Raw genomic sequence first — 22,786 nt, 5'->3', positions numbered from 1 at the left:
CGTTATGCACACTGGAGCTCCATTTCTTTATCATCTTTGCTTGTAGAAGTCGTTGATTAAACTTTTTGCAAGCACCTAATAAATTTAGTTTAATTTACTTTAGAGTATAAATTTGTAAAATTTATAAAATTTACAAATTGACTGCGTCCCCCAAACGTGGGAATATAAGCGACATTTTAATTGGGCCACCCCCCAAGAAGAGCTTTTTGCAAAGATAGCAGAATAATAATATTTGGCGAGACTATCAGATGTTTATTCAAATATTAAAAAAAAAAATTGATTTCTAAGCAACATTATAAATCGGGGCCATTGCCATGTAGCACTATGAAGGAGTAGCTAAAGTCCATGCCAGCATTTGGAAGCATTCGGGTAAAGCTTTTTTATCTGTAGACACATGAGGCAAATCAGGATTGAATTTGGTAGTGCTTGGCTTCTCACTGGGTTCAATTATGGAAGGAGGAAAATGTCCAGAACCCTTTTTTTTTGTGAAAAGCTTCAAGAAGAACACTATTCGAATTATTTAGCTTGGCTACACCGGCGAACTGCTGATGCTATCATCGTCTCCATTGTATGTTGCTAAGTCGGTTGAACTGTTACGTCGGGTCGGTTGATTGCTAACTGATTCGACCCAGGAATGACGATGACTGGGATTGTCTCGTTGATTTAGAGTGCATGAAGTGTTGTACAAAATGCATATCGCAAAATCAGTTAAACACATAGCTTGCGTGCATGGCTAAAGTGAGATCATATGGCGAGCATGTCTTTACATAAACATTATTGAAGTGCAAAAAAATAAAGCGAAAAATTTTTTTGAAGATTTACTTTTTTAAATCGAAATACAATTAAAAAATCGAAAAGTAATCTTTTTTTTCATAAAGAAATAGATAGCAATAGTGTCAATTTTATTTATATGCACAGCGCGTGGAGCGCTTAGCGCAAAAATTGTGCTTGGCGCTTAATTGATCCCAAGTTGAATTAAGAACAAAAATATAACCCCTTTATCTAGATTCCTATTAGCAGGGAAGTAGGTAAGATATTTTAGATATATTTATCTTTTTGTAACGATATTGTTTATATTTTTCCTCTTTTAATAGAATTAAAATTAAAGGCAATTCGAAAGTGCCACTTTAGCAGGATTGGAAGCATATGAGAGCGATGTACGTGCCCCTGTTGAGCTAGCTAGTTCGTGAGATGTGAGAGGGGTACTATATTTTTGGCTCACTGATACTCCTCAGACTGTTACAACTAAAAGAACAGCACGTACTTACTCTTCAATGAACACACGAATGGACGTTAGTTAACTTACCGGACGGGTATTCGCTGTGCAAATGCCTGAACGGAAAAATTTCTATCTTCGGTCGATAAAAGAGATCACTCTATTTTTAATAATAAAAAGTCTTTGAGTTAATTTATCGAAAATATTCGAGGCATTTTTCTAAAAATGCAGTAAAGAATTTGAATTGAAAAAAAGAAAGGCTGCCTGCCGGTTTCAAAAACCATTTTTCTAGTGCCATAGAATTATGTTCGCAAAATCAAATGCTGCTATGCCCACAATTGTCTTAGGTAAATAAAGAAAAAAAATACATTTTCCACAAAAATCTACTGTGGTGTTGGCCCCTAAAATTTTTTGATTATCTATCAAATTTTTTTACCTAACCTTGTGAAGTGTCCGCACCTTTTGAGGATTTGCAACACCGTCGTTCGTATTCATGCTTACTAATTTTGCATCATTTTAAATGTCGTATATCGATATGACACTTAAAACAAAAAAACAGCTTTTACGGAATATACAGTAACCTAGATATCTAGGAACGGCACTTGAAATATACTCTATATACTGATTAATAGCCTGTCGCCATCATTGTTGGACTTCTGAAAATTCTGGAAGAATTCCGAACTAAGTGATTCTGAAATCCCTTTCTTTAATTGACCCCTTAGTCGATTAAGACAGTTCTGCGGGAAGCAGAACAAACGGTAATTGTACAAAGGTTGGTTCGGGACGTCAAGCCCTCTTAATTTTTGTGGCCGGATGGCATTGTTGGCATGAACGACAGCTTCTGTACCTCAATTGCCAGTTTTAGTAGCATTACATGTCGCCCGATTGAATTGGAGCAATTTGTAGCGCACAATTTCCTTGCTGTTCCATCAAATACAAAGCCTTAGGAAACTTCGTTTGAGCAGCTTTACTCATCTTGCGCAACGATTTTGCTCGAACGACATATGTTCCATCACCGATTATCATTCTTCTTAAAGTTTCTTACGGTTAAAGCTGGTGGTACACAATCTGATGGGAACTGTGCAAAATAGTTTTTTCGTCCACTTTTCCAATCTTCCTCAATTTTGCTGAACAATTCCATCGATTGACAATATTGACAATTGGTTGATTAGAGTGCGGTCCATCAATGGATATTACTAAGATGGTTTTGTGCTAAAGCACAAAAAATTCGCCAACAGTCGCAATAACGTAATATTCTCGAGCATTAACGAATGCGGAAATACTCATAACCAAAAGATGAGAGCCATATTCATTTTGGTCGAAACGTTTGCAACATACAGAAGGACGCTTCATAAAGCGCATATATGCTTGATCTAAAGCGAACAAGACATGTTCGTCCGTCCGACTGTCTGTGTAATGTCTGTGGTAAACATTCCCTGGGTTGATAAAATGAAGTTATCCGCTAAAAATTCTGCAGAAATATTAGAAGTTCCTGCGAATGGGATAAGTCGGTCAAAACATGTGATCATAGTACAACACAATAATCTGAGAACATCTCTGTTTTTAAAAATCAAAGCTAATTCACTGCAGCACTTGAACAAAAAAGAAAAAAGTCAGCCACGCCTGCACAAAGTTATAAATGGTTCAATTTTTATCTTTTCTCCCTATATTACTCGGAAGATAAACAAGACAAACATGTTGAAAGCTATTCTATCTATTCCTCTCATGAAGATATATTATCTGTCTAAAAATATCTTAATTCTACAATAAATATTGTTATGAAATTCGCTTTTATAAGATACGGTCCGTGTCACTAGATCGCGGATCTTTTATTCAAGAGAAGTACACTTCAAAGTTCTTTGATTTGCAATTATATTCCTTAATAGAGGGATAATTTATTTTGCAATTTATTTTGGCGGTACTCTCAGCTCAAATATTCTTGCCTTGCGGACTAAACTCTCCCTTCCACAAATATTCTATTTATATACATTTTTACAAGCATATTACTATACCTAAATTTTTTAGACCTCTGGCAAATTAATTTAACACATGCAAAAATGAAAAAAGGGATATGACGGAAAGGTTTTTCCCCTTTTGCCTATTTTTACTTTTGAACATATGTCACGGATGCCTGCGGGTAATGGTGGTAATTGATCAACAGCACAGTGGAAGCCTTATGGCGGAAGCAAGCGTTGATCAATTTGTGTGTCCTGACAACTTGGGTGCGGCCCTTCGGGGAGTACTCGTGGTGGCGAGTTCCTAGCTAAAATGGAACAATATGAGTGCAGCTAGGCCTCACCATTGACTAGAGTGGGGTTTATTGTTCCATACACAATAAACCGTTCTGGACTCTGGTGTTGTTTAGGCCCCAACTCTGTGGGGATTGTCTAACTCGCCAGGGGGCGTAGTACGCTTAAAGTGGCTTGGGCCACCGTCGGGTTAAGCCATTCAGGCAGGAACCCACGTTAAACCCTTGCTACAAATATACCTAAATTTATGGTTTTATTTCTAATCCCAGCCTACTTTTCCTCTAATCGTTTTCATCGGCCTGCAGCTGCATGAGGCGCCTGCGAATGCTCATTTGGTTTTTCCTTCTTTACGGAATTTATTATTAGGAAAATTACTTAGCTGACATTAAATGGATTTGGGATTTTCGTAACAATATGATGGATCCCAGAACGTGGAGAATTAATTTTTTCTTTACAATGTAATCAATTTAATATCAATTATAATGACTTGGAGAGTGCGTGGAGAGTGTGTGTAGAATGTGTAGAATGCGAGAAGCTAAGTGTGTTAATTCTAAATAAAATTCCACGGACACCACGAAGGAATTCCACGGATAGTAGTGGAGGTGATAAAAGATTCGGTCGTTACTGCTTATAGTATCCTTACGTGCTGCTTATTTGTCTTTTGGTAAGAAATAGTTATATGGAGAGAGGTAGCAGCGCAATACTTTAGCAAATTTATGCTTGCAAAATTTGCTGAAAAGATAAGAACTAATAGAAAAAACTATCTTGACGAGGATGAAGGCAAGTGCTCCGCAAGATATTTTATGTATACAGTTTAGCTTAAAATTGCTATCAGGCAAGTGTGTTCTCACTTTTAACTAAGCGATCTCTGTCATTGAAAATGAAATCTGGCAAATACTTTTGGTTCAGGATTACGAGAAAGTATTTGATAGAGGATGACATGAAGCGAACGTTTCTGAAACGCTAGTTTTAAGATTGGACAGCAACGGACGCTACTGTTCTGTAAACTTAAATGATGCGTTAGCTAAAACTTAAGAGAAGAGTTTGAGTTCAACATTGAGATGAAGCAAAGAAGTTGAGATAAACCTATATTTTTGCGCAGCATAGCTGTGCTTGCCTCAATTTGGCATTTTTTTGTCAAATCAACTTTTCTCATAAAAGTAGATGTTTGGAACAATCTGCGTTTGAATATTGTAAGGATTACTGTAAAGATTACATTTGACGATGAGAAGAAACGAAAACCTTGAGTTTCAATAGCTCTTTTCAATAGGAGCCAAATGATGACGAAGTAAAACTTGCAAGTCGCGTTATTAAAACGCTAAAAGAAAACCCTTCATTCGACCTTGGCCCAACTAACAATCACTTGCACAGTTAATTGTATTAACCAATCAAGAATCAAGAGCAACTGATAGAATGGTATCTCTTATCATCTCTACGGTATCATCTCTTATCATGTCTTATTATCTGCGGTAATTAAAATATGAAAAATTTTTTTGTTCAGTCAATCTTTTAAAATCATGGAAGTATTCTCGTTTACTCTCTGGCAAGCAAGCTTTTATCGCTTTTTTGATGCATTGGCTAATTAGTCACTCATCATTAAAGTAGGAAGAAAAGTAAAAAAAGAGAACTCCACGAAACTCGTGAGTAATTAAAGGAAGACAACACCGACAATTTTCGATCTCGATTTTTGCACAAAAATCTTTAACAAAATAGTTAATATGGAAAGTTTTCTAGGTTTCTCTACAACAGATTTTCGGGTCGAAAGATTGAAATTAGCTAAAGTTTCCAAAGTTTCAAATTGATTAGTACACTAACTCGGGAACAAATTTCCTCAAAGTTTTTTTTTAACATGGCCAATCACTCGGGGGATGTCGTCTATTCGTGCAACACGATGATGGTGAGAAAAACGCCAAAAAAGAGACAGGAAAGTTGTAGCCGTAGCCTAGTGGGTATGCCCAAGCGTTGTGCCCTTACCGCCTAAGCACTCACTTGACCTTTGAAATTTGAATCCACGAACATCGACTTGGTGGTAGGACTCTTACCTGCTACTAAGCTGCTCATGTGGAACTTGGTGTTACACTCTACTCCCCAATGGTCCTCAATTAGCATACACCGTATTCCCGTTATCTCTTAATAGCACTACGCTTGTTAACAATTTCAGAAATCGCAAATACTCTCTTCCAGTGAGAAAGCAAAGGCATAGATCCTATTTTTAACTTTCCGAACTTGTGATTTTGCAACCGAAACCTAGTGAAGGAATTAATCTTTTCATTGCCTTGATACATATATGTGAAATAGTGTTCAATGATGAGAGAGAGAGAGAGAGCTAAAAATGACAAAAGAATAACAATTTCTTAAAAGCAAAAGAAAAGGATAAATTTCTATACAAAGGGCGTAGCCAAGTTAATCCACTGCCAAAGATTACATAATGAGTGAACATTAAATACTAAGAGATTACATTTGTTAGCCTTCCCTCAATGAGGTTAAATTAAAGTATTGATTACCTATTGATTAATAATCAAAAATTTATTTCATGATCTGGGCGCATGAACCTGTTTCGGCTGATACTATTATACCTAATTATCGGTTTCATTCAAATTCTCTATTTGCACTTTAAAAATATATTAATATTGCGAGCACTGTTTCCTCACTCTATTTGATCATTTATTCAAGTCAAGTCTATGGATATATCTGTTCGCTTACCGATAAGAGTTAAATCGCAAGTTAAGTATATGTGGATATCTACCTGGGTTTTGTAATAATCTTAAGTTTCCTACTTTATTGGATTTATTAGATTCCAGTTGCCTTTGCAATTTATGAAAGAGTGGAAGAATTGCGTATGCTTTGAACAAAAGGAGGAAAAAATTAGTGTTTAGCTGTAGACAAAATTTTGAATTTGAAGCAACTTTCTATCGTTATTAGGTAAGTCTTCAAGCATCCAAGGTCGTACAAAGTTATAAAGTGCATTGCTCCACACTAATCGCACAGAAGAAATAAAGGAAACTCTGTCTCTCTCTCTCTCTCTCTCTCTCTCTCTCTCTCTCTCTATCTGTACGTTAGTAGAAGAATCGCTGTCTCTTGCTTTCCTGAACATAAGAATACAAATTCACGTTCTTTAAAGCCTCGGACGCAGAAGTCAAAGGAGAAGATTTTTCAGGCGATGCAAAAATACTTCACGGCAGTTGATATTCGCATCATTCACACTGCCTATGTCGCGGCTGTGCGTAAACAAGGACTTTTGGATATTACCTGGGCACTCTTTGCTGCGGGCAGGGGAACGGCTCATTTGCTCCTAGGCGGCAAACGATATCTAATTTTGTACACAATGTGCCATAGGAGATAAAACTCTAGCACTTGGTGCAGACGGTAGAGTATCTAACACCTGCGATGCCTTAGGCATCGGATTGATTGGGATATGTTCGCCCGCAGCTACGGTAGGCATAAGTAGGTGCGAAGCATGCACGTACAGATATAGAAGAGATTTCTTCTTCAATCAAGTCCAGTAATAGAGTTACTAAGCTTTTTCACTCGCTTGCCCTGGACTCGCCCTTAGGCGGCACAACAGACTACCGCGCCTCGACGCTCTTTAATGAACACTGCCTGTTTATAGAGCGAGCCTACGTGTAATCCTTACTTTCGTCATCTTATATATTTCCTCTTTGAAGTCGAATATAAAGAAATTTTATTTTTTCGCTCATTTTGCCTCTGCCTATCATCCTGCCTGCAGGCATAAATAACATCCCGTGAGTAAATTTAACAAAATCTCCTAAAGAATTTTTGAGCTTAAAAATGTATTTTAGTTTGAAAAGAATTTCGTTCATTATTTAACTTGTATCGTCATTACTTTTGGACGTATTTAACTTACTTTGCACGTTCTTCCTGATGTATGCTTGGAAAAATACCTTAAAGTTCTTTCATTTATTTCTTCTTCACTTATATTATATTTAGTTAGCATTCGTATGTATTTGTGCACATATATTCATTTAAACTAAAGATGTAATTGTGTACACTTAAACATATACGTTTATACAATTGCTCGCAGTAAATGTAGTTTATTTTTTCCTTCTAGTTGTTGTTGAAGTGCTTTAGTTGCGGTACAATTGGCATAAAAGTGTTGCTATTATTAATAAACACATTTACATTCTCCAACAATTTACATAATGATATTGTTTTAGTGGTTGTATACACATGTGTGGCGAGCACCATGAGCCACAACACATTCGTGGCAACTTCACCATGTACAATTATATGCATATCCGTATGTATAGAAAGAGTGATGGGTTCTTATGAGAGCGTGTGCACACGAAAAAGTTAAATGTACGAGTATATGATTTTATTCAAAGCCTACCATCTCTTCTATCGCAATTTCAGCGAGACAATTGCCATACTTTAAGGTCTACATTTCTGCGGCGTGGGAATCCATTTATATTTTTAAAAAAATGCGTATATTTTTTTCTACATTTGTAAGTAAACAACGGGAAACTTTTTAACATATTTATGCACACACTTACACATACATGTAGATGCATGAACGACATATGAGGATCACATAGGCCTTGAGAGAAATTTTCAATGCTTGTTATTTGACGCACAATAGATTACGGAGGCATGGATTGTAAGAATAGTCGACCGTACAACGGGACTCTCTTAGGCTTTTCTGTTCTCGCTGCTGGTTTTTCCTTCATTTTAATGAATGCCTAACTAACTAATGCCTAAACTAACGTGGCAAAAGAAACGATGTGTGTCGTTCATCCCGATATCCTTATGATACTCTATATACAAGCGCCTAAGGAAATGTCGGTTTAATAGAAAGCGCGTCTATTAAATATTTGGATGGGTTTAGATGGTTTTGGAAAAAAGTAGTAGTGCGCTTAGTCCTTAGATCTGTGAAGATGTGGTATCCCGTTACATTCACTGCTTTTGTCAATCGCGACTTTGCAGGGCATAGTTCTATAATTTTGAAAGTTATTTTAAGACTTAATTTTTTGTTACTATCCCGCTGGGAATTTTAATATTTTTTCTAGAAATACGCATAATTTCTGGTCCTCTACGCCTGGTTACTAGGACGTGATGAAAGAAAAGAAGTAAAAACATTAAAGCTGGCCACCGTTCACTATTAAATACCGTATATCTCTTCGTTTAGTAAAGTTACTCATATGAAGATTTTTCAAAATAAGACGTTATATGAGAAGTGATCGAAATAATGATCCGATCTGAATTATCATAATAGCGTTCGCAGGCAAATTTTGTCAAAATTTCTCAAAAATTACGAACACGAACTAGGCGCCCGCCGAGAAAGCGGAGAGAAAAGCTTAGGTTGATACAGAAAGTGATTCTGAGTCGATCGGAGAGTTAATCCCCTGTTTTTCTGGGTGTTGTATACATTCGCAGAAATTTAATTTATCTCGTAGCCAGGTGTAGCTGAACGGTGTAAAAAATGTTAATGCCTTACGTTGATAACATTGCGATGTGGAATAACGTTTCTCTGCAAGGACAGCGAGTGGCTAATCAGATTTCGCTTAAGAGTAGTCTCGATTAATGTTGAGGCCCACTTATGAAGCGAAGGAAGACATTATTTAGAGTTTATTAAAGAGTTTAAGATTGATTTCGAGATATGTTTCGATATCATTGCCAAAATAACTCGAGGCTTGTTGATTGATAATTTAAGACAACTACCTGAAAATCGGGTTTTTTGCTAAACCAAGGACGTGATTGTACACGAATTTGTATCAAAACTATTCAAAATCATTCCTTTGCAGGTCATTTCTTGCAGATCGTATCCAGTGTGGTTCGCAAGGTTCTGGCAAGAATAGTCTATGAATTTCGCTTATTTTCACGTATACTTCAGTTTTAATTAACTCAAATCGTCCAAGCGATCCCATTTTCGATGCTTACAGTGGCAACTGCTTTGGTAAATAAATATTAATAAGAGCTTGCGCGGATGTATACAACTCCCGGAACAACGTGGAATAAAATGAATTTTTATTATGCGGAAAAGTCTGCCACAATGCGATTGACTCGTATTGCGTTATATGACAATTGTGTTATATGAAATTCTGCAGCGCGCTATTAGACTTTTAGGAATAAATAATGACGTATTGTTTGCTCTTTTCTACTGAAATTTCCTCATAACTAGAATGGAAAGTTACTCAAAAATGCCAAGTGTAGAAGTCGAATAAGTGCAGTCATAGATAAATTTTGCAAGCCATTAAAGTTGATGGAATGTCCTTGCACGAAAAAGGGTGATCTATATTTAGGAGAACTGTGCCAGTTTTCGATTCGTTTAAACAAAAATCACGTTCACGTTTGCGTCACAAAAACGCAGCGTTATAGGCGCTGTGCTGATTTCGCAAACCCATCCGGTTTGTAAATCACTTTAAACCGGTATGTGAGTCTGAATTTTTCATGCCAGTCCATGTGTATAACTGCTCAACTTAGAGGTTGAAAATTTCGAGATTTTCTAATCACTGGAGCGCTTATTTCTTTTTATGTATTCCTCTATCGTTTATGCGATATCGTGCCATCAAGGCAAAATAGCACTTTGACATGCTATTGGGAGTTCCGTTTTCTAAGAGAGAATGTGAGCAGAGTTGTTGGGTGCCGAATAAAACTGTAACTTCTTCATTTGAAAGTACTGCCTGCACATGCATAAATGATCACGCTAAAGCGTACACTTTATAATTTCTTGGAGTGTTAAAAGAGGTGTAGCTCAGTGACAAAGAAACGCCATTTGCGAAAAACTTTACTTTTCTTGCTTGATTTGAAGGATAGTGCTACTAAATTCTTACTTATGATGAAAAGGAGAGCCGTCGCGATATCCAAAGTTCAAATAACCATGATGAACAATAGGATCCGAATATCCGTAAAGGACGGCTCAGCTTGGCGTGGTGTAATTTGTGTAGTCTTTTTCCAGTCATATGAAACCGTTACTAAGAACTGCTAACAATCATAATTGATGCAGTTGGGACAAAAAATGGGCTTGATATGCCAAAAGTCTTTGGCTTTAAATTTATGAAAAAATCCGTTCCCATATAGCGGAACTCGTTCAGCAAATAGCTGCAGGTGGCAGCAGCAGATGTTACTCCTTCCGGTTAACACAGGTTTCGATGCATTAAATATTATTTGTTCGAGCAGCGCTTTTATCATGACGACAGTATCCAAAAATGAGTTCCTTTTGGGGAGGGCCTTAAAGATCACACCCTTTTTTGGAGCTGGGATTTAAGCTCGAGAGATGAGAAAAACTGTACCAATTTCCCTGAAGAACGTTTGAAAGTTGTAAAAAAAACTCCCTAAGCTTATTTGCACTCCCAACAAATGAAATGGAAAGTTTGGATTAGGTGGCATCATTTCTTGGAAACCATTTCACATAAACACTCCTAAAGAAACCAACCTTTTATCTGGCAAGAAGACCCACTGTTTAGTATTTTACCACGAAAATTGGTTCCCAATAGTGGTCTGACATGCAAAGTTATAGTTCTTAATTTGGACCGTATTAACCTACTTCTTGTTTCTACCTTTACGTGGTAGAAGGAAAAGCAGGTCTTTATGCCTTTCTGTCATAGTTTGTGATACTTTGTGCCGACGATAAGAAGGGAATAATAAGAACTTTGGCAGGAGGGATTGACTGAACTAAACTGATCACTTTTCTTAATTTGTGATTGTAGTGAAAGGGGTGATGTAGGCATGCAGCAGTCAAACTTGGCTAAATTTAAGATTTCGTCTTATTAGCATTTATAATATAATAAATAATGCCAAGATGCACTTGTTTTATCGAAATTTTTGATATTATGTTTTAACAATTTCTATTGAAGCCCAGTATTTGGCCGAATTCCTAAATCCTAGCAAAAATCAGATTCATACCTTTTAATCCAGTGTCTTTATACCTATCACCGAAGGATGAGAGGTACTTGTAAAGCGTTCGCAATACTCTGAGCCATGTTCCAGAGGTTCTATAGAGTATATATATTCTTGATCAGCTTTAAATTCTAAATTTATTTAAGCTCGTCCGTCCGTCCGTTTGTGTAATATCTGTAGTAAACATTCTCCGGGTCGTTAAACTGAAGCTAGCAGCTTCAAATTCGATAGAAGCCTTCGAAGTTCTTACACGCAACTTGGTACCGAAAATAGGACAAGTCAGTCAAAGGACACGCCCACGATACGACGCATATTCAGATCACATCTTTTTGCAAAAGTAAAAACAATTTCGTTTTTTGCTCATTGCTCATAAACCGCAATAGATACAAAGATAAAAATTTGCATTTATACTTAATGGGTTGTTGCGCCGCCAGTACAAAAACGAAAAAAATCGGTCACGCGTACACAAAGGTATAAGTGATCAAATTTTTCTCTCCACTACTTTGTGCTCTGCTATTACTCTTAACGTAAGCAAGGCAGTATGTTGAAATTGATTTTTCCCTCATGATAATAAATATTGCGGACCCCACAACGTGGAGGATTCGAAGAGGAAAACCTTAACAATATAATCAATTGAGTATGAAGTAAAAGGACTTGGAGAGTAGAATGCCACGAGTTAAATGTGTTAATTTTAAATTAAATATCACGGATGTCACGACTGCGTAAGACGAATAGCGCTGATGGGTACAAAAAAGTTTCGGTCGCGGCCGAGTATAGTTTCGTTACTTCTTTAATTTAATATCGGCATTATCTGTTGAGCCGAATATTTAAGAAACCAAAAAAAAAAAAAATGTGCCGACACTCACAATAATAAAATATTCCGTAACATAATTGCCCGCAATTTATTTTTAATAAGAAACTCCTTCCTATTCTTACTTAAAAAATTTATTAATTAATTTGAGAACCGCCAACATTCTGCAACTTTAATAACTTTTTTGCAATCTAAATATATATTAACAGGGTTACCATCACTTTTAAAACTATTATTATTCCCTTCCCACTTTATCGGGCCATTAAATACTCCACACCGCAGCACTGTTGTTCATATAACGACTTTTCAAAACAACGCATCGTACGTGAAGTGGTTGAAAAAATGATATCCTCTCTAGTAACGTTTGTCCGTGGGCCAAAGTACGTCAGCGGACCATTTTCATCATTCGTAGAAAGAAAGTGGACCGACGGACAGATAAGCTGAGATTGATGCAGAAAATGATTCCGAATAATGAGGAGGATGGATTCATATCAACTTTTACCGATTGTTAAGAACATCGTTCATTAATGTGCCCTTGTACCGCAAGTGGTGTAAGGTATAAAAATTTACATGCCGTATAATTGAATTTAAATAAAATACAAAAAAAAAATACAAAGACAATAATATCGTAATGCTTGATATAAACACGTCAGCCTATTCTCTATACTTTTCTGAGGAATTTAAGTTTATATTATATAAATATTATACACAGGAAATTTTCACTGAATATCATTAATATTTAATTTTTATAATGACCTCTAAATATGAAGAATTGGCAGTTAGTCAACTATCCGGATAATTGTTATTATGTACGTTATAATAAATATTACTTTACATTTACGTATCATGTTTTATTTGTATCGTTTTCCGTTTTAAACATTCACACATATTCACGCAGGTCATCTTTATGTGTGCATACATTTAGTTAACAGAATGTATCAAATATGATTTGTAAATAAAATCTTTTTTTTTATACTTAGAAAATCGGAATTAATTGAACTTACTACAGTTATATACAGTCGTATACATCTTGTCCAGGCACAAAGTTTAATTCATTGAATTGAAGCAATTGTGCTAAGCCTAAGCATTGAAGAGTATTTCCCTTACCCTCTTTTGCGAGCTTACCCTACAAATGTAGATAATATTGAAATCTAGGCTTGGCATGTAAGTACACGTAAAATGGAAGAGAATGAAACGCATTTTACTACTAATTTTGTCTTTCCCTTTGCAGACAAATAAGGTTAGATTTGAATAAATCTGAAAAATTAAATTTCACTTTAAGTCTATTTAGCGAAGTAATCTTCAAATTAAAACTAATAAATTCTACCAATTGTTCACCGTTCTCTTCAGCATCAGAAATATGAGGCAATCGCTGATTTTTATATTTCTGAAAGACAAACGAATTTTGCCAATGAGATGCGGCTATGGAACGCGTGCATATAGCAAACGATATTTTCAAAAAGTCTGAACAATTTCTTCTTCTTCTGAAGTTCAGCAAATCAACGAGATATGATTCATTGGATCGAGTGGAAAAGTTTCAGTGGTAAGAGACAGTTCTTTATCTGAACCTTGATAAAGTTACTGGTTAGTTTTGGTAGGACCTATATCTACCTGAAGATAACTTCAGGAGCCCCGAAGATCATTCTTGACCGGCATCGAATTTTGAATCGATTTAAGCATGTACGTCTGTCTGTTTGTGTAATGTCCGCGGCAAAGATTGTGTTAGTCGCTAAAATGAAGCTTTTCTTGCATGCAGGTTGGTACAGAAAATGAATCGAATCGGTCGAAGGACATACCTATGGTACCACGTAAACTGAGAACATCTCCGTTTTGCAAACGAAATAAAACAATTTGATACTGACCACGTCTACCGGATATTATAGTGGTTCGAATTTTAATTTCTTTCCAATACCTTTAGAAAGCGCTTAATTAAGCTTCAAAAACGCCATTCTTGAAGAATTTGTATAGCAGTTTCAAATTCGAAATGCGACTAAGCATGTCCGCCTGTTCGTCTGTCAATTCGCCTGTCTGACAAACCATGTAGCGTCCTCCCGCTAGCGCAAATGACGGCTAACAAACAAATTTGAAAATGATTCAAACCGATCAAAGAACACGCCTACAACGCCCACACGACTAAGCAATAAAAACTGCGAACATCACTATTTTCCGTGCTTTTCGTTTCAAATACAACACATACGACATTTAAATTTCCAATCTTATTCCGACAACATCGAAAATCAGCCGCATTCACCTAATATTATAGAGTATGAGAATTTAGTTCTTTTCCTCTTCTTTCGCCTTTTTTAAGATAACCGCGATGGATATGAAAGATTCGATCACTACCGAATGCTGCCAGTTGAAAGCGTTTGAGAAAATTTTCTTTATCCGGAAAAATGAATAGATTTTAAATGCAATCTGCCTTTAGATAAAAATGAATAAATCTTTATAAATTGGAGGAGATATTTACAAAGGTAGAAAAGCATTGAGCCAAATATATATGACATTCCGCACAATTGTATTTCTTTCTATTGTTTAATGACCGCCTGTCTGATTGACATGCTTACATGCTTATATCCGCTAAAGTGGAAACGTTTAAGAGCTTGCACCTAGGTGCGAGCAAATTTAAAAGAAAATTATATCGAAAGATATCACATAGACGGAGCAATGGAAAGGATGGCGGACAGACAGGCTTAGGTAGATTCTTAGAGTGGACTTGAATCGATCGGTCAGTGTATCGTAAGTCCTTCTTCGTTGTTACATACGCCCGGACAAATTTAACATGTTTTGCACCATCCGTGTAGGGCGTAATAATGTAAAAAGTAATAAGACGCAAAGGAATTATATGCGGTTGCAACCGATACTCGTCATCATCGTTATCGTATCTATATCTATTCTTGAAGTTTCTCTGTTTGAAACTTATATCGATGGTATTGCATTCTCTTGACGTCTCTTCTATTTGATGTCCAATTAGTTAGACTGATTACACTTCTATCTTTGATAATTTATGGGAATTAAGGAAAAAAAAACAAATTTTTGTTTAGAAAAACGCATATATATATATGTGTCCTATTTATGCTTTACTAGGGGCTTGTGCTTTGACCAACTTGCCTTATTTTCAATGACAACCGATGGGCAAGAATTTCTGATTGTTTTTGCCAAATTTGAACACGAAAGCTTTTTTTTTTTTGCGACCAGGAACACCACAGACATTGCAACGACAGACGGACGGACATGCTTAAAGATTTGCTTTAGAATTTGATGATCGGCATCTTTGTAGATTATAAAAATGTTTTACATATCTTTTTGAGCATAAGGAATAAAAATTTTTGTTGCATAATTTTAGGTGAGAAATTGAAAACATTTGTCGAAAGGAAGAAATGAACATTTTTTTTCAATTCTTTAAAATGGCTTTGTTTGTGCAAAAAAAAAAATTCTTAATTTGGACATATTTCGGCGCGAATTTTTAAATCCTATACAACCATATATATAAAATATAATATATGTGAATACATCGTATACTGAACGCCTCATAAAATCGTATTTGTTTACCAAGTCGAAGTAATTTAGATAAGCACGTTGTTGAATATCGTATTGTTTTTGCAAATTTTTTTGATATCCTTGTAAATGGTTTTGACATTGAATGGGCGGCAAAGTGATAATGTTTACCTATTCTACGTATTTTCGTATGCGTTTATAGAACAAACAAACGAAGTCTTCAATTTCAATTTGTTCACTTTCCCATAGAAGCTAATACGAGCATATGCACATACCTAAGCCTATTTTAAGGGTTATGCAAGGATGTATGTGTCTATATTTTTTGTCTACACACATATATTTGTATGTATATGATTGTGTAGATATGTAGATGTCTATATTTGTAGAAAACAAATGCATTTATCAGACATGTTAAATTGGAAGGCGTGTGTGTGTGTGTGTGTGTGTGTGTGTGTGTGTGTGTGTGTGTGTGCATACATATATATATATATATATATATATATATAAATGTTCATTGAGGTGCAAGCACATGAACAAATTTACTACGATTGTATACTTAGGTAACAGATATGTAGGTGTAGATAAACGCGCTTGCCTATGAACATTGAAGGTTAGCTTGTGAGTGTGATATTGAATAAGAAGAATTTTGAACACTAATGGAACGTTCAACTATATTTCATGCATGCATGTTTAGCGTAGATGAGATGACTGCATATGAATGTATTCGTTAGTTAGCTACTGAGAGCTTATGGAAATTTCAATGCTGACAGAAATGTAACTGTGTATATGCGTTGATTTGTGTATGCAGTTTTCCAATTGAATCGTAGCCAAAAAACCTTGACTTTCTTCATAAAAACGTGCACTAATACAAAACGAAAAGAAAAAAAAGATTAAAAAAAAAAAGAAGGAAGAAAAAATTTAGTATTGAATCGAATACGCGCCACCATTATAGCATAGCAAAGCAAAAGCGAAGCCAACAATACAATAACAAGTGTAAATACATGCTTAAGTTTGTGTGAATTGTAATTTCATATTTATATATATATATATATATATATACACTTATATATACATACATACGTATGTACACATATATAAATAAATACATATATGTATATATATACATATATATGGATATATGTGAACACAATTTGGTAGTTATTAGTATGTGTGAGGTGATGGTGGTATGCGGTTCTTTTGGTTAGTTATACATGTTGTTATGGTGAAAATAATTTGATTTGTGTTGTCTTCTTTATCTTCTTTTCCATATGTCTTTCTAGCACTTTGGTTCTGGAATATAGAATATATATATATATATATATATATATGTACATATATTTTTAATATGAAATTCTTATAAATTATCCTTTTTAACTAAATATTTTTGTAGTAAACCGTTGTTTAATTACCTTGAAAGTGTCTTTTTTAATGAATAAAACCATAATAAACAAATTTTGTGGTGAGTTTAGGTATAGAGAGACGAGCTTTCCATTTTATCTTAAATTCATTTATATATATATATATATATATATATATTATGTGTATGTGTATATATTTACATTTGTATCTGCACAAGCATAATCACAGTTGTAGAGTGTAAAAGCAGTGCTTGTGTTTTCCTATTAAAAATACATTGTTGACGGCGTATAGGTCCCCTTGTTAATATATACGTCTAAGATCACGTGACTGTTTTTTTTTTTTTTTCTTTATTTGTTTGTTTATCATTTTCTTTTTGATTTTTTAGTTCACTTAGTTTCTTCAAATATTTATGCAGTCACGTGCCATGAAATATGTATCACCAGCAAATTTTTTGCTTTTTAGTAAATATTTTGATGATTCATCATTAAAGGAAGATATTATGAGAAGCAAACTGAAATTTTGAAGGTAATCTTCTGAAACAAAAGAAGGGCAAATTGATGATGTCATCAGAGCTATGAATGCATTCAATAGTTCCCCTTCAAGCGCATAATGTATTAACTATAAGTATAACAACAACTTTGAATTCAATTAAAGTCAATATCCGTTAAATCATTCAATTAATTGGTGAAAATTGCTCTCGATGCTTTAACCTTTCCTTGCATAGTTCTTCAAGTTTTGCCGAATATTGTGGTTTTAAGCTTTTCTTCAGCGACAAATGAAATCATTCTAGGATAATACTTACTTTAAAAATGATAGAATTCGTTAAGTGGATTTTTTCTTTTCTTTGCTTGCTTTTATATGCAGCTTCAGAATTTCGAAGATCTGCAAGCACTTTAAATCTAATGGTTGTGTTCCTGATTTGACTTCCAAGTTACTATAATTAAGTGTTGACAATATGTCTATAGATGCGGATAGCTTGATTCGATCGTTATCATCAGTTAAACTAAATCTGTTTAGTATAAGAAAACATTATACAAAACAAGCTTTCGAACGAAGCTTTCTCGCCGTTTTGAAACAACGTTTTTTAATTAAGGGAAAGATTTGAGTCTTTTATTGCAATCTTGAGTTATGAGCTCAAATTTATTCGATTTCAAAAGCCCAGAAAGGGATTAAAATGGTGAAAGCATTAAGCAAAGGCAAAAAGCTAGTAGAACAATATTGCTTCGGGAGGAAAAAAGCTTTTTTTATGCTCTACACCATTTGTGATAAGATAAACAAAACGATTTGAGGTGAACGTATTTCTTATTATCCCGATCACATTCAGTCGTCTATTTGTCTCTCTTTGTTTCTTGAGTTCAACCTACACATAGCAATTTTTGATATATTTTCAAAAAACTTGGTAAGTTCGCCTATTTTGGCTCAAGTACGAACCCTGTTGAAGTTAGTTCGGATCGGACTGCTTTTCGATCGCTTCCTTTGCAAGATCTTATTTTGTGAATTCGTTTGGTGAATAACAGTATTAAGCGAAGCGGTATAGGATATTTAACGGTGGACATTGGCCCACTATAGTGCTTTTACTTGGTTACTTCAAATACCATTTTTCATAAACGCAAATGGACAAGGAATCAACATTTATTGTAGTCGCACCATGACCAGTTAGAGCACGAGATCTGCTTCGCATCTTTCGTGACTTTACCAATTCAAAATCTTCGAAGCACTCAACAGGCCTGCTCATGCATACGAATCTCAAGGAAAAATCACTGAAGGTATCGAAAGCATTTATCAGAAACACGACGATGTATTTGAAATGAAATATTTGTGATACAAAATCGGATTGGTTGGGTTTATCTGCCGCTACCTACTTTAGCTAAAATTTCTCTGATCGATAATGGGTGAAGTAAGTGGAAAATCGAAAATTTAGGGTAAATACGTTTGGTTTCCAATATTTGCCTCAATTTGAGTATTTTTCCTAACCCAAGCTTTGAAGACTGAGCTCAGCTCACCTCAACGACAACTAAACTTCTATAGCCTGTCCCGATTAGCTTTGGAAAAGCTATCAGGGTTTTAGTCGCCACACTAGATCAGGTTTTTGTGCAGAAGTTTAATGCAGAAGTTTTGAGATTTATTAAAACTATGAAGTTTATATTAAATTTAAATACTTTAAAAAGGGGGGCTTGCTTGAACCTGTGCTTTCTTTTTAGTTCGTTCTTAAACAATTACCTTTCCACGGAAATTCTTGCTGTGTGCAAAAAACGATAAAATTAAATTTTTAGTCAACTATGAGATCGGTCCGCCAGGATCAAAAGAAATGTTGTGCTGCGATTATTTGAATTGTGGGCGTTAAAGCTTTTTCTCATGCTACATTGCTTCTCCTAGGACTTTTCGTTTCAGAGCCGTCGAGTTCAAGTCAAGTAAATGTTGGAATGACGTTGTCTTTACTTGATCGAACAGATTGTAAATTGAAAAATGATTTTGTTTAAAATGAAAATAGAGACTCATATCCCATTAACTAATAAAGCTGGCTGCTCAGGTGATATCAAGCTAAGAAAATACGGGGCAAAAAGTGGTTCCTTCCATGAATAGCCTCAAACAACGAGTTATTTCTTCGGGAGAAATATTTTATGAACTCATAAAAATAGGAGAACGTGTTAGCTAAGACTTGACAATATTTCCAATCGTCAATCTATAGTTCTTTCATTCGAAATAATGTCGTGCTGCATATCAAAAAAAAAACGTTTAAAATTTATAGAGTACACCAAAGCGCTTTATCTCGACATTGGTTTGGACACGTACAGTCCCCATTGATAGTTTCACTTAAATATACCTTGCATCATTTGCAGTAAGCGTACACTAAATTTGTGCGGTTCGATGCAACATTCAGAAGGACGTGAGAGACGTCTGCTTTTTATTATATAATTTGATTGAAATCATTCTCTGCATTAACTTAACAATCGATACCTGAAAACCTGAAAACTTCTAGTCAAATAATATGTCAGGACTTTATGAAAGGTTCTAAGGGTGGCCGACCTGACGAGGTGCATTATCGCATAAGTAGTTTTCAAAAATAAAAAGTGGTACAGGGGAGTTGCCCTAAAAATGGTCCGATCAATTCCATTCTCAATAGCTTACGTTCTTGGCCCGAAAGTTGTCCATCCGCCAAATTGTACCAAAATTAGATTAAAGAACGTGGACAGACATTATACAAACAGACCAAAATGTTTCTTATCCTTATATGTACATACACAAGGGGTGTTGGGTAAACAACATTTTTTCATGTTTCTAGTGGAAGGTGAGACTTTATGACACCTACCAAACGAACCTATAAAATTTAAATGGGAAATGGCCATTTATTGAACCTCCTTTCATCTAAAAGTTTATTAAAAAATAAGTTTTCTTGTAGAACAAGATTTAATTTTTTGTATTTTATAGCAGCAAAAAATTAATAAATAAATACAAAATAAAAATTTCAGTACGCAAGAGTATGCTTGGCTGTATCTGTAGCGAGTAGTCATAACACTTATCGATTAGGCCACGCATTCAGCAACTTGCGGCTACTCTACCTCTTGAGTGATTGGTCATAATAACAAAAACAAAAAAGGAAAGAAAGAAGAGTGAAGAGTGTAGCTATAGTTCGAACTCATTGAAACATAAAAGTTCTCATGGAAGGTAGTCTTTTATATGACAACACACAAAAGATACACGAAGAAGTACTAGATTGCGTTTAGGTACATAGAGTATTTAATAGTCGACTTTCCCTGGCGACTATACGGTTTTTTGCTTATTATGCTTAAATTGCTTGAAGTAAGCTGACGTAGTCAGAATTTGCTCTTTCGACGAAGCACAAAATTTAATTGCTATTTAATCATCGATCGATCTATCTCTCATTATTAGTAAGTGATGATTAAAAATTTTTATTTTCCCTCAGATAAGGTAACTCAACTACAACTTGTTGTATTAAATTAATTAAATTAAATAATATTTCGATGAAACTGTTTTGTATTGTAAAAGTTATCAAACAACAATGTATTATGCCCTGAAACCTATAAGAATTTTTGCTTTTATAGTTATTTTCCCTTTAAAAACAAGTAAAAATATTATAGTCGGGCAAGGCCGACGATTAGATACGCTGCACCGTTTCGTGCAGTACAGTTATTTATTCGTTTGGTAATAACACACCAAAAATTAAATATTATTATTCCCGCAATGGCATGCTTTCCATAAAAGCCTGCATACTGGAAAGTGCCCTTGACGTGGTCGAAATTTAACAAACTTAATTTACTTCCTATAAATTTGATTAGTTTCCAATTTCCATTATAAAAAATTTGAAATTTTACTCTCTTCCTCTGCATAAGAGCTTGCTTTGCTTGATAACCCTTACATGTGTTCGGATCTAATAAATAGACCTATGTGATCCAAATTCCCGATTATAAATTTTTTTGCTAAATTCTTACTATGGAGCAATTTTCATTATAAAATATTAAAAATTAAACCAATTTCTGAAAGGCTTACTATTCTTATGTAGGATGGGATTCAGTAAATAGTCTCATGTGGTTCAAATTTGGTTTATTTCATTTTTATGTTAAGCTAGTATCAGGAACAAATTTTCACAATAAAATATTAACAATTAGGCCCCTTTGGCAATCTTTCAATGCGGCGGTATGCAACAAATAGACCTATTTGGTCCAAATTGTTTGCCAATTAGGAATCAATTTTCATCATTTAATTTTGCAACTTAGATTTTGTTACCATAAAAAGATACAGTTTTTGTAAGAACGATTATAGGAGAGACGGAGGGTAAAAGAAATTGCCCCATCCGAATAAAATTTTTCATATAAATTTAGAATATAAGTATGCAAGTACTATTACTTAGTGAATTTCTTTGAAAACTATTCAAAATTACAACTTTTTCACATATAATGATTTTGCAAAATATGGCATTATAACGGGAGTGGTGAAAAAAGTGATCCGGTTCAAGCCATTTTCAATAGCCTTCATCCTTGAAATATCTGAGAAAATTCCGATCTGCAATAATACAAGAAAACACATTAAATGGACATATGGACGGACAAGTTTAGATCGATTTAGACAAAGATTGTGAATCGATCAGTGTTGTAAAAGCTGCTTCTATCAATAGCCCATCTGGGTGTCACTTACATCCGCACAAAATTAATATACCCGTGTACCACAAGTGAGGTAGGGTATAAAAATTCAAGGGAAACAAAATGTAGATGGTTTCGTTTACAAGTGCATTGTTAGCATATTCCATACTGTAGTTAGACATAGTTTAGCTGTAAAGCAATAAAGACAATGAATAATAAAAACAATAAACATATGACCGAAGGTAAAGAATTTAAAGAATGTTTAAAATAAATTCAACAAACAAACGCGCATTATAAACAAAACAACGATTCGGCGCAATGAATGCGTTCGTGAGAAGAGAAAGAAAAATATTGCATATGCTACTCAAAACCCAGTATTTTAAACCATTAAATCTCAAGGTAATGAATGGTGAATTGTAACAAATTTTTATTCACCACACATCAAATGATATTAATTTTTTTAAATATCTTTGGTCATAAACGTTGAGCGTCTAACTGAATTACCGTTATTCGTAAAGCAAACTTTGTAAGGATTAGTTATGCAGCAGTGCCATAACGGTTATTTCTAGTCGTCATCATCGTCGTCGTATATATCGCTTTCGATGATAATAATAATAATAATAATAATGATAATGTCGTCGTTGTGTTCGTCTTTGTGGTGGTGTGCCTGATTGGCATTAGTCATAAAAAAAATGTGTAACGC

This window comes from Glossina fuscipes, unplaced genomic scaffold, assembly GCF_014805625.2.
Source record: "Glossina fuscipes isolate IAEA_lab_2018 unplaced genomic scaffold, Yale_Gfus_2 28, whole genome shotgun sequence".
NCBI classification, from domain to species: domain Eukaryota; kingdom Metazoa; phylum Arthropoda; class Insecta; order Diptera; family Glossinidae; genus Glossina; species Glossina fuscipes.
Note: the sequence above shows the minus strand (reverse complement) of the source record.